Genomic DNA, 19,541 nt, shown 5'->3' with positions numbered 1-19,541 from the left:
TTAGGATCTTTACTCTCCTGCATAAAAATATAACGCTGCTGCTTGCTTTGGGAAGACAGAAGCAATTTTAACAACATTGAATTAATCATTCTTTGAATAAAGTATGTTGCTTTAAAAGTTTGGGGTTTGTACGGTAGATATATAAGCAAAACATAAAAACAAGTATAGTTTTATAGCCATACATATTGAAGTTTTTCTTGGAAAGTGTTCAAATCAACTGTAATATATACAATGTATCTTTAGATGTGAGGCACAGATATATTATGAGCCCCAAGAATTATTTCAGAAACAATCAAAACAGTACAAGGAATGTCAAGGAATTTTGGAGTTGTTCTGGAAAGAGCACAAGACTTCATTTCATGGGGAAATCAAAAAGGTAATGCAAAGGAAATTGATGTTATGCTAGATAGTTCTCTACCTTAAGTATTACATGACTCTTAAAAAAAAGGAGTGGAAGGAAAAAATTCAAGTGGCCAGTCTATTTTGTCAACTGAGAAATTCAGAATATATATCCATATGTTGTAGTGGATGCCATAGATTGACACCTTAAAATCATGTATTGATCTAGATATATGTACATATATACATATTATACATATAATGACATTTTAATGGCTTATATATGACATGTAACACCTATATATTACTTAATCTTGATCTAAAACTGTATTTCCATAAACAAATAATTATGTTTTAAAAATATCTTTGTCACTTGTAAAATTTAGATTAAAAATACACCATTCAATACCAACTTTTGCTGCATTGACAATGATTGATAAATTTGGTTAAGAAAGAAAAAAGGCACATAACACTTTTGTAGTAAATGAAAGTAATTCAAAGTAGTTAGAGGTAATTTTTGTCATCATGATAACAAGCCTCAGCAAACAATAAAAGTATTACAAAATTTATTTTGACTTAAACCTTACTTTGAGAAGATATATCTGATAAAGGAAATAAATTATCACTAAGTTCTGGAATTCTTAGTTTATTTCATTGAAACTTTTTCACTTTATCATAAGTGGAACAGCAGACATAAGGAAAATGTGAATAAAAAGATATGTCCAAAGAAGGAAAAGGTCATGTATCTTGTTTGTTTTCTGCTCGTATTGATGAAGACCTAAAATGAGTGATTCCCCAAAACTTTACCTTTCTTGATTGACAGAAAAGTATTAACATTGAAAATCTTTGGTAGTGATGATTCGATTCAAAATGAACTATGCTAAACTTTTTGAATTCTGAATTCTGGAAAACTCTCATTTCAAGAAACACAACAACCAACAGAAGAAAACGACTATATAAGTGTAGAAAAATAGCATGATTTTTGACACTGATGATTCAGAATTTATGACAATCCTGACAGACTGAAACTTATCTTTTGCTTTTTGCAGAAGAAAGAAATAAGGGAAATTTAAATAAAATAATAACCTGATTAAAGGACTTTCAACAGCTGTCAATTCTCTACACTGTTACAGAAGCACCTGTGGCTAATTATTTCACCTTTTTTTAAAAGAGAGAATCTTCTAAGGATTTTATATAGGGAAGACTTAGAATCATTAAATATGAAAAAAGAAAAGACACTGGGGAAATCACCTTTACTTGAACACTTCCAGCGGCATTATTTCCAGCTTCTCAAATAATTCATTGACATTTTTAACTGTTCAAAAGTCCTTTCTGATGATGTTAGTAATAGTAGTAGAATGAATTTTATTTGAAACATTTTCAACATTGGTCACATATCTGTTGTAATGAATGTAATGAAAATGGGTAAAGAAGGCAGAGAAGACACTGGGAAATCCTGTAGAAAGTAGGTGGGAGAAAGCAACCGGGATGTGGAGCAACTGGAAGAGAGATGGTGGAAAGGAAGACTAGAGCAGAGGTGTCAAGGAACTGACGAAGTGGAAGATTTCACCAAGTGTTGATATGGAATGTGAATTCAACCTTCCTTAATTTAAAAAAAAAATGAAAAGTAGGATTGGAAAATAATTTTCATTACCTTTGGATGCACCACCAGCAGTCTGAAACTTGTCTAGTCTCCCTTCTTAGGTTTTGTGTTTTTTATACAAACACAAAAATACTTAGATTCTGTCCCATTAGGATGTCATTCAACCACAGTTTAAACAACTTTAAGGACATAAATATCACTGCTTAGATTGTTGTTGTTTTTTTTAATGTGTTGTTGTATGGTGTCTCTATACTAACTCACTTCTTAGGTTTGTCTTTAGGATAGCGATTTCGCTAGTTTGCTGCATATTCCTTGTTGATGTGAAATAAGAATCTTGTGCTTACCCATAAAACTCCAACTTAATAATATATATCACTGAGGCCCTCAAAAAGATGGATGACAAAATTAATGGTTCAAGGTTTCTATTAGGAGAAATATCCGTGTGAAGGAAAATAAGATAGGAGCTGGGTAAAGCTGGGATGGTGATAAAACCACAAGCAAATCTGACTCTGAGTGAAGGGAAGAGGGTGGGGACATTGCCTGGCAGTGTTCCAGACAGAACTGTAGTGTGAGGGAGGTTTGACAAGGCTACCTGAGAGAGTTCTCAAACCAGGGTTGCCCATCAGAAGAGACCTATGTCTCCTAGGAATGTGTCTGCCTTCATATTCCTGCCACTGTCAGTCATGGCTGGGAGTAGCCCATGGAGGCTCCTGACCTCAGCATAAATAAGGTTTTGGATTTCAGAGCACAACAGCCGGGTTTTATGGTTGATTATACTCCCTGCTGTGGGTGGTCTGCAAATTTTATTCTCATGCCCACCACACTGAGCCCTTGCACCATTCATATCTACTTCTTCACACAGGTTCAGGAGCAGCTCTTCCATGCATTCCATGAACCTTTTTTTCCTGAGCAAAATTGAGGACGAGGGAGGTTAGTGTGATGAACTAAAGCTCCTATCACTACAATTATTCCTCTGTCTTCTTTCTAATGTCTTTTATCCTCAGTGATTCCATCAGCAGCTCTTGGTGGCTTCCCAGGTGGTATCAACCAAACACTCATCCCTGAAATATTTGAACCCTTGATTATCACACCTTTCATAGTCCAAGTTGCTTCATATGACTGTTCCATCTACAGTGGGGTAAAGAAGTACAAGGATACAAATGGATCACCTGAGTTGTACATTCACTCTTCCCTGTCCCCATTGTGCAAGCAGCCTTCTGTCATTCTGCTAATCAAAATCAATTACCTCGGCCAGTATGGTGATTTCTGTTTTCTCTTGTTGGTCCCTGAGCATGAGAAGTACCAAGTTCACAGATGCAGCCATAACTTATAGCTTGACGGAACTCTTAGTGTGTTCCCTGGAAAATCTCAAAATTCTGAGGAGAGGAAGCACAAATCTTCCAGTGAGTCATTAATGGCCAGTCTTTTGGACCCATGTATCCTTCCTATTAGAAACAAAGCACCATTTAGGGGTCTCTGACTTAATAAATATAATGCATCCTTTTGGAGTGTTTCCTCAGTCCTGGTACCTTAGTTGCACATTGAGTAGGCTATCCTAGGATTCTACAAGGCTGGCCACTCCGAGTTGTACAGTATGTGTTATGATTAGTGGGTCCCATAGTCATGGGTCCACTCCCAAATTTCATTTGCTGTGAAGTGGGTCCATGAATTAGATCCTATGCTGTATGGGATTCCATGCCTGTGGATCAGGTGTTCTATTAGTCCCTGGAAAGCAGTACTGACTCAAGTTCTGCAGGCAGAAAAGCTAGACCTATGCCCAGAATAACTTTTTATCCTTGTAAGTCAAACCAGGGTGTAAATGGGGCAATGTAGTCAACTAACCAATTGAATTCTTCAGGGAATAGTGCTATGTAGGTAACTCAATGTTGGCCTCTGTTACTGGCAAGTTGGCCATTCAGAGATAGCACGTATAGCTTTTATCTCTGCCACTATGGTCACTTCATTTGGATGCCCATCATACCCATCAGAGTGGCTAATGATGAGTGGCTGGTAATGAGTGGCAATTGCACGAGTCATTTTATCAACTTGGTTGTTCAGTGCCTTTTCTATGGTGGATGCTTTCTGGCAGACAGTGTATAATACAAAAATCTTCATGTCTTTCACCTACTCCTATATGAGCATCAACATGCCTCTACCTCAGACCAGTTTGTCTCTGATGTTCTTATTCCTTTTCTTCCATACTCCAATGGTGAGGCCATTGACCATTGCCCAGAAATTTATATGTATTCTTCCTGGGGTTACTTCTCTTTGCACACAAAATGGATGACCTAAAGCCTGCCTACAGCTCTGCCATTGAGATTTTTTTTCCCTCAGTCCACTACTTTTCAATGCCACATCTGAATGTGGCTATGATGCAGCCACTATTGATATTTTACTTGCATCTACATGCTGAGCCAACCCATTCACAAATCAAGCTCAGAATTTTGCTCACTCATTTAGCTGGTAATACAGGAACTCCCATACAACCATAGGTACAAGCCAGGGGAAGAAGACTAGTATCACTGTGTTCCTTGACAAGTGGTCTGGGCTACATTTTCATGACTAGTGGACTGTGTCTGACCCTGTCTGATAATTATGATTCGGTTGGCTAAACATAATTAAACTCATGATAGGATGTTCTAGGTACATGGCCAGTATGTTTTCCATGGTTAAGTGTTTTGTGTTTACCAAAATCCAAGAACACAAAAGAGATGTTTCTCAAAGAATAATTCTCTACTGTGCCTGGCCTTACTCCAGAATCCCAAGGGCCTATATCGTGATTCTTCTACTGGAACTTGCCAGTAAGTTCCACATTGCACATTTTCCAACATTTTAGGGTCTGCCGGATTCTTCAACACTAGAAAGTACTGTATGGCCCAGATGGTGGGGTTGGACCTGCTACAGCACCCTTTCTTGCTCCTGTATTTTTACATTTTTGTTTATTGTTTGTTTTTTAATTTCAGATGTCAAGCAGCAAGTCTTGTTGGCTTCCCATCTCTTCTGTTTGTAAAAATGCCATGCTGTATTGACCATTTCCACAACTTTGTAGGTTAAATCCTTTGACTTTCTCTCCAACTTTACCTGTCATTATGGTCCTTGAAGCCAATTACGGCTGGCAATCAAGTGTCATCATCTGGTTTTTATTATTTAGGAGGAGGGCATTATCACTCACCACGGATGTTCAGGAGCCCAGCTCTGTAACTGCCCCTCCTAGCATCATCCCTGACCTATAAAGAATGATTGCGGAGTTTCTTAGTTATTCTGGTGCCTTTCTTACCAGCATAGTTCTGAGGGCTTTGGTGAAGGGCATGTTCTCTTGAGTCTTCTAGTTTACATAACATGTCCATTCAGCAAGCTCACTTCCCTCAGCCTCATTATTTTTTCTTCTATCTGCCATGGCAATGTTTGCATTTTATTTTGCTTAGAGTTGGCCATAACATTTTATAGACCTCTAAGAGCCATCCCAACAGCAAGTTTGCCCTATTGCCTGGACTCCTTGCTAGGATATTTTATTCCTTGTCTTTTTAGAAAATACATCTAAGGCAATGAATTCTTGTTTATCCATACATACATTCTGGTCCCCTCTATCAAACACCCTCAAAATCTAATGCAAAAAGTCCTTTCTTCACTCTTTTCAGAATATATCATCTAGTTATTGAAATGTTTAAAGTATATAGTCTTTCTCCTCCCTTGTCAGGCCTGGCACATTCCCACCCAGGTTATGCTCCTTTTTAACCCTAGCTATTGGCCTAGCAGCTGGAAGAGGAATTGGGGCAACTCCTGAGAAAATGCCTAATGTCTTGTGAAGGAGCAGCTTTTGTAGCATTTTCCCACTCAGTGGAAGTAATAGTAGTAACTAAAGAAGAATGGACAATCTTTCCAAATCCTGAGGGTACAGGGGCAGCCAGTGGATTAAACAGTCAGGATATTCAAGGTCATCCATTCATATTTCCTTGTCTCATTTTTCAGAATCTTAGGTTTTTCCTACTGGTGCCCTATTTTTGCATAACTTACCTGACTTGGTGTTGTATTCAAATGTGTCTGGAGTTATTTGACTCTGATAAGTAACCCTTCAGCCTGTTGTTTGTGTTTAGCATTCCACTACAGGTAGCTACAGCTGAAACTCTCTGGGTTCACACACTGAGCCATGAACTCCTTTTTAACAACCCTCAGTCTCTCATTACCCTTCCATAAAGTGTCCTAGTCTGCTGTCTTTGTAGGCATTGTTTCCCACTTTTTTCAAACATCCACATCGTTATACCTGCCATAGCATTCTGTTCTACCAGGACATTTTCCCTGTTTTCACTGGTGAAATCTTACCTGCCACATTGTACCAGGAACTATCCATGCCCACATACTAACCAGGATGGTGTCCCTTTTACCTGACCAGTGTTGGGTTAGCCAGTCCCAAATGTCCATCTTATTGTTCATTGGCTCAGATCAATTTAGGTACTACTTGTCTGGTTCTTCCAAGAAGTAGACAGCAAGATGGAATTAAACATACACCTGTTTTGTTCGAGAAAACATTTTTTTGAACTAATAGGGAAGAACTTAAGGCTGGGAGCATATTCAGACTGTAATGTGAGAGAGAAGGAGGGAGAAGTCTTTGACAATGAAAAGGAAATTTCAGCGGGTTCAAGGAATCTTCAAGCTAAAGTCAGCCCTCAGAGGAGTTCCATGTCTCCCAGTAATGAACATCACTTAATATCCCTGCTATGCTCCATCACTGGCTGGGAGCATGCCATGGGAAGTGTGACCTCAGTGCAAATGCCACAGTGGATTTCACAGTATAGCGGCTGGGGCCCTCAGTCAGTTATACTTCTCACTGTAGGAAGTACACAAGGCATATTCTCATGACCTTCACACAAAGATAGATATTTACTTCTAAAGTCCTTTCCCATTCCCTCTCCATTTCCTTCCTTGTTGGTTATAATTTATAAACAGTAATTATCTTCTAATTATTTTCCCTAATATAAATCATTGGAGACAGCAAGGGATTCCCTGTTCAAAAAGACCTTGATTAAATTACTACCATACTATATAGCATAGCTTCCGGACAAGTTAGATGACATCTCTGGTTTGCAGTTTCCTCATTTAAAAAATCGTGAGGTTGCAAGATTGCATGGAGAATGAATGTAACCCAGTCTGCAACCTACTATATTGTATACTAATTTATTTATCATCTGTCTTCCTTTTCCCCTCCCCAACTCCATGTGCCTTCTACTGGCACTTAAACAATATTTGTTGAGTGAATTAAGTAACTTGTTTACCTCAATATTTGAGATATATTTTCCCCCTAGATTAAACAAGTACAAACTCTCTCTGTACATTCATTAAATAGTTTCCTAAGTATAGCCAAGAATAAATTTTCTGATAGAAAACAAACAAACAAACAGGAAAATGGTGTAAAAAACTTCCATGATAGCCAGAGACTCCTGAGATCATTTGAAAACCATGGATATGTGTAAATCACAGATAATTTTTAGAGTTTTATTTATTCTATAATTTATTGGCTTATAATTTTAGACATGCCTGAATATTAGGATTATTGTTAACATAGAATGTTTTATTTTGAATACATATTTTTAATTTGTTCCACGACTTAACAAATTCTTCCTATATTCCAGGCACTGTGCTAGACTTACAAACTTGCACACATTTAGAAATATACTTGGCTTTCTAATATTTATGGCAAGCTTTCTTAACTAGTAAACCAGAAAAAGACAAGTCATTATTAGAATTCCATCCCTGACACAGAACTTTCCTTTATCTGATACAAGTATATCTTCTTGTGCCAGGCCTCCCAGCATGCCCAAGGCCCTGAGTTTTCAAAGGACTGTGAACTTTCTTTCAGTAGTATATCAGGGCACAAGAGTATATCTTAGCAATAGTAAGCAAGTTCCTATCAAGTGTGTGTTCTAATATAGGGTTGGAGCAGAAAGAAAATCAGGTTAGCCTTGTAGATTGTGAAACCCACTGAGCAGGGACCGTGTCTAATTCCGTGTCCAGTACTTGATTTTTAAATAAAAGAAAAATGAAACTCTTTTTTTTTCCTGACTATTGGAGTTTCTCATTTGAAGAAAAATAATGTTTTCACCAGAGGTTTGTAGAAGGCTACACAGTAGGAGTTTGGGACTTAATTTAAAACATATAAGCTTTTGTGTAATAACTATTCACTTCAGATCTCTTAAATATGTACAGATGTTATCAAAAATTTTATTCATTTTTAAAGTGAATAATAGATGAATGTACTTTAGAACTGGTAACTGTATTTATTAATTTAAACCTGTATTGGAGCCTATTTAAAAGTGAATAAAGGTTAAAAATACTCCTTCTTGAATAGTAGTATGTATATTATTGTCGTGAATCTACAAAATTTTCCAATTGTCAAAATCTTTTCCTCAGGACAGGTTGGTAGATGGCAGCAGAGTAAGAAGACTCTGGGCTTGCCATGAATACAACTAGATAACTATCACATCATCCTAAATATGCCAGAAATTGACCTGAAGTCTGGCAGAACAAACTCCACATCTGAAGATAGAGAAGAGGCCACACTGAAGAAGGTAGGAAGTGAGGAGATGGGGCTTGGGAGAGAAACAGATTGTGGCTAGGACAATGGGGAGGTAGCTGTAGTCACAGAGAAGGGGGGCAAGAGACAGACTGGCACTTTAGGGGAGCACACCAGGGAAATAAAACTCCATAGCAATTGGCTTGGAAAAAGAGAGGGACTGAATTTTGTGAGTTCTTCCAATAGTGGGGCTCATAGCCTGAAGTTCTAACAGTTAGTGGGTGCATCAAGACTGAGATAGAGGCCAGAAGACATTAGGGTTGCCCTTAGAGAAAAGACAGGCAAATAGCCCATGGACATACAGTATGGAAACAGTGATCTGAAGAACTCATAGGACACACAGTGGAGAGGTTCATTGCTCTTCTTGGAGCATGTCCCATAGACAGAGTTCATGGAGAGATCCCTCAAAACAAAGGAATTGGCTAGTGCCATTTCCCTTCCCTGCCCCTCAGTGTAAGCACAGAGACACTGGCCAGACCCAGCACAGGGTGGACACTCCCTACCTAACTTGTTTACACCAAGCCCTGCCCCCTCTACAGTCCAGTGCAACTGCTTTTTCTTCAGCAACGTTTCCTTCAGTCCCAGTACAGCAGGACCCTTCCCCTAGAAGACTGGCCCAATCCCTGCCCATACTAGGTCTCTTTGTGTGGGAGTTTTGCAGGGCCTCGATTTCCATAGCAGGCCTGATAGATCTCAGTTCACAAGCAGACCAGAACACACTTAGTTAAAACTTGCCACATTCAGGATAGGCACTAAACACTGCCCACAACAGGCAAAGAGAGCCTCTGCAGAGGACTGGTCTGAAGGATAAAGCAACCAAGACATAATAGCAGAGTGTACATAGCATACATTAGAAACACTCCTAGAAGTGTCAGGCTCTGGGAAACAAGGGACACTACATAGCAGGGCAATACAGGACTTCTTTTTTCATAAGACCATTACCCTCAAGAAAAGGAGATGTAGCTGACTTGCCTAATACAATGAAACTGGCAAAGAGACTTAGACATTTTAGACAAAATGAGAAGACAGAGAAATTTGTCCCAAATGAAAGAATAGAATAAGGTCACTGCCAGATATCTAAGCAAAACAGATACAAATAGCATGCCTGATAGAGTATATAAAGCAATGATCATAAGAGTACTCACTGGAGTTGAGAAAAGAGTAGAAGACATCAGTGAGACCCTAAACATAGAGATAAAAAAAAGAACCAATCAGAGATGAAGAGTATATAAAAGAGATTAGAAACAGGCTTGATGCAATGAATAGCAGGCTGAAAGAAGCAGAGTAATGAATTAATAACTTATAAGACAGAGTTATGGAAAGTAATCAAGGCAAACAAAAGAAAGATAAAGAGTTATGCAAAACAAGAATAGACTTAGGGGACTCAGTGACTCCATCAAACATAATAACATTCATATTCTAGAAATCCCCGAAGAAAGATAGAACAAAAAAAAGGGCAGAAAATTTATTTGAAGAAATAATAGCTGAAAACTTTCCTAATCTTGGGAAGGAAACAGGTATCCAGATCCAGGAGTCACAGAGAACTCCCATCAAAATGAACAAAAGCAGATCCATAGTGACATATTATAATTACACTGACAAGATACAGTGATAAAGAAAAAAAAATTAAAGCAGTAAGACAAAAGAAGACAGGAACTGTCAAGGGAAAACCCATAAGGCTAGTTGGGGATTTCTCAGCAGAAACTTTCCAAACCAGAAGGGAGAGGTATGGTATATTCAAAGAGCTAACAGAAAAAATCTCCAGCCAAGAATATTTTATCCAGCAAGGGTATCAATCCAAATAGAAAATATAAAGAATTTCCCAGACAAGCAAAAACTAAAGAAGTTCATAATCACTAAACCAGCCTTGCAAGAAATATTAAAGGGGACTCTTGGTGTGGAAAGGATAGACCAAAAGTGGCAGTATACAGATAGGAAATACAAAAGCATTAAAATGAATATTTCTGTAAGAAATCACTTAAAGAACTCACAAGGTAAAAGGATGTAAAATATGACACCATATACCTAAAACATGAAGAGGAGAGGAAAAAGAATGGATTAAAACTTAAATGATCATCAACTTAATATAGACTACTATATGAAGAAGATGTTATATACAAACCTAATGGGAACCACAAATCAAAAACCAATAATAAATATACAAAGAATAAAGAAAAGAAATCTAAATATATCACTAAAGAAAATCAGCAACCAAAGAAAGAATGAAACACAAGACAAGATCAGAGAAAATCTTCAGAAATAACCACAGAAGAAATAATAAAATGGCAGTGAATCCATATCTACCAAAAATTACCTTGAATATAAATGTACAAATGCTCCAATTAAAAGACATTCAGTGACAGAATGGATAATAAAACAAGATCCTTCTATATGCTGCCTAAAAGAGACTCATTTTAAACCTAAACACAATTGCAGATTGAAAATGAGGGAATGTGGAAACATTTATCATGAAAATGGACATCAAAAGAAAGCCAGAGTAATACTTATATCAGACAAAGTTTATTCAAAAGAAAGACAATATAACAAGACACAAAAAAAGGACATTATATAATAGTACAGGTGATAATCCAACAAGAAGACAAAGCAACTGGAAATATTCATGCACCCAACATAGGAACACCCAAGTATGCAATACAGGAAATAACAAACGTATAATTAATCTTTGATAATATAATAGTATAGGGGACTTTAACACTCCAGTTGCATCAAGTGGACGGATCATCAAAACATAAAATCAACATGGAAAAAATGGCTTTGAATGACACACTGTACCAGATGAACCTAACAGATATATTCAGAACATTCCATTCTAAAACAGCAGGATACACATTTTTTGAGTACATATGGAACATTCTCCAAAATAGATCACATATTAGCCCACAAACTAAGCCTCAACAAATTCAAGATTGAAACCAGACCATGCACTTTTCTGACCACAGTGCTATGAAACTGAAAGTCAACCAGAAGAAAAAATCTGGAAACACCAGAAATACATGGAGGTTAAATAACATGCTACTAAACAATGAATGGGTCAACCAGGAAATAAAAGAAAATAAAAAAACTATATAAAAACAAAGGAAAATGAAATCACAATGGTCCAAAACCTTAGGGATTTGGCAAAAGTGTTTCTAAGAAGGAAGTTTAGAGCAATACAGATTTACCTCAAGAACCACGAAAAATCTTGGGGTTCCTGGGTGGCTCAGTCAGTAAGCATCCAGCCCTTGATTTCAGCTCAGGTCATGATCTCACAGTTCATGGGATAGAGCCCTGTATGGGGCCCCATGCTGATAGCATGATGCCTACTTAGATTCTCTCTCCCTCTCTTCTGCCCCTTCCCTGCTTGTGTTCTCCCTCCCACCCTTCCTCTCACTCTCACTCTCTCTCTCTAAGTAAAATTAATAAATAAATAAACCTAAAAAAAGAAACCTAAAAAATCTCGACTGCAACAGTCTAAATTTACACTTAAAGGAACTAAAAAATAGTGTAACCTAAAGCCAGCAGAAAGAAGGAAATAATAAAGAGTGACCAGAAATAAATGATACAGAAACAAACAAACAAAAAACTAAAACAGATCAGTGAAACAAGGGGCTGGTTCACTGGAAAAAAAAATCAATAAAATTGATAAACATCTAGCCAGACGTATCAAGAAAAACAGTCCTCAAATAAAATCGCAAATGAGAGAGGAGAAATAACAACCAACAGTATAGAAATACAAACAATTATAAGAGAATATTTTTAAAAACTATATGCCAACAAATTGGACAACCTGGAAGAAATGGATAAATTCCTACAAACATATAAGTACCAAAACTAAACAGAAAGAAATAGAAAATTTGAACGGACTGATAAACATCAAAAAAATAGAATCAGTACTCAAAAAATTTCCATAAAACAAAAATCCAGGATCATATGGCTTTACAGATTAATTAATACCTATTCTTTTGAAACTATTCTAAAAACTAGAAATGGAAGGAAAACTCCAGATTATTCCATGAGGCCAGCATTATTCTGATACCAAAACAAGATAAATAAAGACTCCACTAAAAAGTGAAGTACAGGCCAATATCCCTGATAAGTATAGACACAAAATTTCTCAACAAAATACTAGTATACTGAATCCAACAATACTTTAAAAATAAATCACCATGATCAAGTGGGATTTTTTCCTGGGCTGCTAGGGTAGTCCAATATTCACAAATTAATCAATGTGATACATCACATTAGTAAGAGAAAGGGTAAGAACCATATGTGATCATTGGAAGGGCAAGATGGCAGAGAAGTAGGGAACTGCATGCATTGCACTCACCCCCATATCTCACATGGAAAAGATCTGAAGCCATAGGAAACCTTACAGAACCCAAGAGATTGGGAGAGAAAGGATGCAGAATCCACTGAGAAAGCCTTCTAACGTGAGTGCAAACTGGGGAAGATAAAATCGGGCTGGGATCAGAGACTCACAGGGACAGGGGCTATCCCCTTCTGCTTCTGCGGGGAGTGAGAGGGGGAAAAGAGTTTGAAACTACTCAATATACAGTCCCTGTCTCTGGGAAACAGAAAAACCTCTGCTCGGGGCACATAAGGACCATGTGCACCTAATCCCCACGCGCCAACTTGTCCCGGAGCAGCTGTGCGTGAGTGGGCACCACTCCTTTGTTCTCCTAGCGCAGCTGGATTCCTGGAGGAACCGTGCACGTACATCCTCGCTCCAAGCTGGCTGGAACTTTAGAGGGAAGGCGAAGGGCTTAAAACTAGGAGATTTGCCTGCGAGCTCGTGTTTTGAGTGACGAGACACAGAGGGACCTGGTTTCCCTCTCTCCAGAGGGCCAGACGCGCCCTGCAGACAAACCCCCGCCCATGCTCACCAACCCGACCTGGAGGAACAGGAACAGTGGCTTCTGGCTCTGCCCCCAGGGCTAGGCAAGACACTTGGAATTGCCCTGAGGGGATCACCTGGGAGATTGTGTCTGCTGCGGTTTCAGTCAGGCACACGGACTGCACTTGCAAATTAGCCTGGCCTGGGTTAAAGAGCCAACCCACCCGGCACGGGAAGTTTACACACCCAAAAAAGCGAGGTGCAGCGCTTGGTTCAAGAAGGGACTGGTGCACCGCCACCCTGCTCCCCACAATGGCTAAGGCAGAGCTCCTGCCTTACGCATTGGATCACACCACGCCCATCCCTGCTTGAGAGCTGCCCTCCTCCCTTTTTCCCCCCCCCTTTTTCCCGGAACACTGACCTGATTAACTCTGGTCACCGGCTTGCTTAAATGGTCACATTTAGTCCATTCTGTAGATGTAAATTCTACACCTACTGACCTTTTCATCTCTGTCTCTCAGGAGTAATTAGACTATATAGTTTCTCTGGATAACACCAGCGTCCTTCGCTCACCTATCCAACCATATTCTACCCTTTACCTCTTTGAAAAAAGCTTCTTATCTCTTCTGCCTGTTCATTCTATTTCCAATCTTGCCTCATCCCCGCCCTGTCTTCTCTCTCTTTCTCTATGCTCTTCAACCAGCACTGCATATACACGGCTATTTAACTGTAGCTGGGAAATCCAGTTATATGCTTTAAACCGTTCTTTGTCCATTGGTTTTCTTCTTTTTGGCTTTTCTTTTCTTCTTTTCGATCCTTTTATGTGTTTTTTATTCTCTACTACCTCCTCCATCTTTTCTGTTAACTTTTTCGTTTTCCCTCTCGCTTTGCATGTTAGTTGGATTTCTCTCTGTGTTTGTGTGCTCCTGCTCCCTGTGTGTTTGTCTGTCTGTTTTCTTTTCCAGGGCTACCTCAAGAAACAAGCCAGAGTACTCAAGGTGGAGAGTCCCAAATATCACTACGAATAGGAAAATAAAATAACCAAGGTCCCAACAAGAGAGACCAAGAGATACCATTCAAAAAACACGCTCTGAAAGGATAGACCCTGGACAGTCAGAGTCTTCTTGGATACAGCAGCGCTCATAGGTACAGAGAGCATAACAGGTCTTTAAAACTAACAAGAGCCAGAAAGCTAACTAAAATAATGAAACGAAGGAGCTCTCCTCCAAAGAAATGGCAAGAAGAATTGACAGCTAATGAACTGATCAAAACAGATATAAACAGCACAACTGAACAAGATTTTAGAATAATAATCATAAAATTAATAGCTGGGCTTGAAAAACGCATAGCGGACATCAAAGAAACTATGGCTACAGACAACATGGAGAATAAAAATAGGCATGAAGAATTAAAAAATACGATAAATGAAATACATAATAAATTAGAGGCCTCCAATGCACGGACTGAAGAGGCAGAAAGGGGAATGAGTGATTTAGAAGACACCATTATAGGAAAACAAGAAGCTGACAAAAAAAAAAGAGACAAACTGATACAGGAACATGAAATAAGACTTCGAGAGCTCAGCAGNGGCTTCTCAAAAAGAAAAGAGAGAGCACCCAAATAGACAAAATTATGAATGAAAATGGACTTATTGCAACCAACCCCTCAGAAATGCAAGCAATTATCAGGGAATATTATGAAAAATTATATGCCAACAAATTGGACAACTTAGAAGAAATAGACAAATTCCTAAACACACACTTTCCCGGGAAGGTTGATAAGACCAGTAGGACTGCGGAGCTGACCTGTAGTCTCATGAACAAGAATAAATGGCCATTTAAAAAATCATTGAGTATTAGTATGGTTGATTATGCAGCAAAAATAACTTGATGTAACTTATGCCATTATTTGAAACTAGTGAATATGTATACTCGTTTCTATATTGTGTCTCCTCCACTAAGATATAAATTCCTTGAAAAAAAAATCTCCCAACAAATAAGAGCCCTGGACCTGATGGCTTCCCTGGGGAATTCTATCAGANTGTCAATAGATGCAGAAAAAGCATTTGACAAAATACAGCGTCCCTTCTTAATAAGGACTCTAGAGAAAGTCGGGATAGAAGGAACCTACTTAAACATCATCAAAGCCATCTACGAGAAGCCTTCAGCTAACAATATCCTCAATGGCANGGACGAATGGATCAAGAAGATGTGGTTAATCTATACCATGGAATATTACATGGCGATGAGAAAAAATGAAATCTGGCCATGTGTAGCAACATCATTGGACCTTGCGGGTGTTATGCTGAGCGAAATAAGTCAGGCAGAAAAAGACAAATATCATATGTTTGCACGTATAGGAGGATTAGGAGGAACTTACTGGAGGACCCTACGGGAGAAGAAGGGGATAAATGTTGGGGGAAAGGGAGAGAGGCAAACCATGAGAAACTCTTGAATGCTGCGAACAAACTGAGAACTCATGGGTGTCGGGGGGAGGGGTGAGATGGGCATGGAGGAGGGCACTTGTGGGGATGAGCACTGTGTGTTATATGGAAACCAACTTGACAATAAACTATTTAAAAAAAAAAGAACCATATGATCATTTTAATAGACATAAAAAAGGATTTGACAAAGTACAACACCCATTGATGATAATAACCCTCAACAAAGTAGGTTTAGAGGGAACATACATCTACATAATAAGGCCATATGTGAAAACCCACAGCTTATAACATCCTTAATGGGGAACAACTGAGAACTTTTCTCCTAATGTCAGGAACAAGGCAAGGATGTCCACTCTCACCGTTTCTATTCAACAGAGTCCTGGAGGCCCTAGCCACAGCAGTCAGACAACAAAAAGCAATAAAAGCATTCATCAGGAAGAAAGAAGTAAAACTTTCACTACTTGTAGATAACTGTATATAGACAACTCAAAAGACCACCAAAAACCTTTAGAACTGATAAATGAATTCAGTAAAGTCACAGGATACAAAATCAATGTACAGACATCTGTTGCATTTCTATGCACCAATAATGAAGGAGCAGAAAGAGAAATTAAGAAAATGATCTCATTTACAATTGCACCAAAAATAATAAGAAATGTAGGAATAAACCTTTAAAAGGGGTGAAAAACCTGTATGTACACTGATGAAAGAACTGAATACAGCACAAAAGAAATAGAAAGATAATCCATCGTCACGGATTGGAAAAACAAACATTGTTAAAACATATATACTACCCAAAGCAGTCATTAGATTTAATGCAATCCCTATCAAAATATCAATAGCATTTGTTACAGAACTAGGATCAAATATTCTAGAATTTGTATGGAACCAAAAAAAGATACCAAATAGCCAAAGCAATCTTGAAAAAGAAAAGCAAAGTTGGAGGAATCACAATTCCGGATTTCAAGGTATATTACAAAGTCTTAGTAATCAAAACAGTATATATCAATGGAACAAACAGAAAATGCAGAAATGAACCCACAATTATCTGATCAATTAATCCTCTAGAAAGCAGTAAAGAGTATCCAATGTAAGAAATTCTAGAAGGCAAATCTGATCGATATTGCCTGAAAGCAGGTCAGTATTTGCCAGATGCCAGGTGTATGGCAAAGAATTACCTGTAAAGCAGCACAACATAAAGAAACTTTTGAGGATCATGGAAATATTCTATACTTTTATTAGAGTAGTTGCATTAGTGTGTATATTTGTTGTAATTCATCAAAATTTCCACTTAATATTGGTGCATTTAATTGTGTATAAGTTAGAAATCCATAAATTGATATAATAAGAAACATACTAAACCTGCTTTGATTATTAGCATAACATCTTTTTTTATTTAACGTTTATTTTTGAGAGAGAGAGAGAGAGAGAGCAAGCAGGGGACGGGTGGAGAGAGAGACACACACACAGAAACCAAAGCAGGCTCCAGGCTCTCAGCTGTCAGCACAGAAGTCAACGCAGGGCTCAAACTCACAAATGGGGAGATCGTGTCCTGAGCCAAAGTTGGATGTGGGGCTCAAACTCATAAACCTCGAGATTATGACCTGAGCAGAAATCAGTCATTTAACCGATTGAGCCACCCATGTGCCCCTATTAGCAAAACACTTTAAACCTATCTGCTTACTATTAAGAATACAAAATATTTTAAGAATATGAAACAAGGGTGCAAGCAATCCACAAAACCAAGCATTGTGCCTTCCAGGAAGCATGTCTGTAAGAGCTGTCTGTGAATCCCGCATTTTGTTCAATTCAATCAAATCTTTACACCTAGGGAATAAAATTCTGATCAGTTGGTTAATTGGGTCTGGTTCTGATATTTCTAATTTACCAAAATCTGCATATTTATTTTCTAATGATTAATAAATGAATACATGTTCTTATAACAAGCAACGCAAGGTAAAAGAGCATCCATCATTCCATCACCTAAAGGAATTATTGCATTTTGGAGTATTCCTTTATTTTTAATGCAGTTTTTACATGTCTCCGATAATATGGTAAGTGCTATTTTGTGAGTGCATTTTTTACACAATATTAAATCATTAACATTTTCTCAAGTCATTAAATATTCCATAAACATCATTTTAATAACTGCATAATGGCTCATCATATGCCTGTACCATAATTAACGATTACTCTTTTAATGGCATTTAAGGTTGTTTTTGTTTTTTTTTTTTCTAAACAGCAGTCACACTGCCTGTCTCACTGGAAATTCAATGAAAATTTTGTTGAATGAATGAATGAGTCATAAACAATGTTGTGAAGAACATCTTTTTGTCACAATCTCTCTATTTTATGAGAAGCTAAGGTAAATTTCTAAAACTAGAATATCTATGGTAAATATATAAAAAATGTTTAAAAAATGTTAAAGGCACTCAATTCATTTACCATAAACTTTTATCTTGGGAGAAAAAGGTGAAAATGATATTATATCTGTGTTTTCAAAAGTTAACTAAGACACATTTTTAAATAATTGTGTTTTAGAGAGTTACAGCTCATTTTAGACAGGCTATTTATTTTAATATTGTATTAGTGTGATCAACTAAAGGTAAAACTCCACCTCTGCTTCTTTCTCCCTTTAAAAAAAAAAACTCATAGTAATCCTATCTCTAAGAACATTCTGGGTTGTTAATTTTTTTTTTAAGTTTTATTTTTATTTTTGAGAAAGAGACAGAGAGACAGAGAGAGGGGGAGACAGAGGATCCAAAGCCGGATGCAGGAACCATGAGATCATGACCCGAGCCGAAGTTGGTTGCTCAAACAACTGAGCCACCCAGGTGCTCCGAAGAACATTCTGGTTTTAGATTGTCCCTGATTCCACTATATTTATTTGTTTCTAAATTCAAGATTTCTTTCCTCAATTATAGCTTCTGCTGCTGTTTTGCCATCACTGCCTTTTTTTCCTACAGTTTGGTCTTTCTGTAAATTCATTTCCACTCTGGCACTTACTGAGTAGGAGATTCTAAGAAAACACAACTAGTCTGTTGTGGTAATGGTGGCAGAGGTAACACTTTTTTTTACTTGCGCTCTGCTCTATATTAATCTGCCCTGGTTTATTTTCCCAATGCAGCAGCAAGCATGAGGCTGTGGTATCTTTTTGTGTTGATTCTTTTTTGCATTATTTCTCAAAGTCAAACTTCCTCGTTGCTGAAAAGGGTGAGTTTTAGGCCCTGTTGAACACTTTTCAGGTCTTCTAATCGAGCTGGTTGTGAAGGTGAGAGTGCTGGCTGAGGATCTGGCTCCTTTCCTGTAGAATCATTTGGTGCTGGCTCCTACCTACTCCTGTTATTCTTTCTCTGATTTCAGTCTTCCCTATGTGGGGAGGGGTTATTGAGCCTGATGCAATGATACATGGAGCTAGGAAAAAAGATTCTATTGCAATATTACTGCTAGGACATCAGTTCTTGGAAGGCTCTTAATTTCTTTATAGTCTTTTCTAATTTCTCCATTTCTGATTCTCCTCTTTCTTCATAATTTGGAATAGTTGTTTAACATAAAAGTATTGTTCTTTATTTTCAAAAGACTGCTTTCCTGACAGAGAAGTCACTTTTTAAATATTTATTAGATAATTAGATTATGTCATGTACCTTATATAAGTCATGCTGAGGACTTAAATTCATAACCATAAGACCCAAATAACCAAACTAGTGTGTTTTCTTGATAGTTTAGCCATCATAAAAATGAAGTCCATATGCCA

At 37.8% G+C, this 19,541-nt stretch overlaps 1 long non-coding RNA gene across 1 annotated transcript in view; it reads left to right on the top strand.

Annotated features, from left to right (window-relative positions):
• Positions 1-5,188, top strand: part of LOC144232050 (uncharacterized) — a 561,855-nt gene extending 556,667 nt beyond the window's left edge. The window contains exon 8 of the long non-coding RNA XR_013335300.1: positions 4,906-5,188. This is a non-coding gene — a long non-coding RNA (uncharacterized LOC144232050). The remainder of the gene's footprint in view (positions 1-4,905) is intronic.
• Positions 5,189-19,541: the final 14,353 nt, after the last annotated feature.

The sequence above is a fragment of the Crocuta crocuta genome, unplaced genomic scaffold (genome assembly GCF_008692635.1).
Source record: "Crocuta crocuta isolate KB4526 unplaced genomic scaffold, BGI_CrCroc_1.0 scaffold194, whole genome shotgun sequence".
Taxonomy (NCBI): domain Eukaryota; kingdom Metazoa; phylum Chordata; class Mammalia; order Carnivora; family Hyaenidae; genus Crocuta; species Crocuta crocuta.
This window is presented reverse-complemented; position numbering and strand designations above follow the sequence as displayed.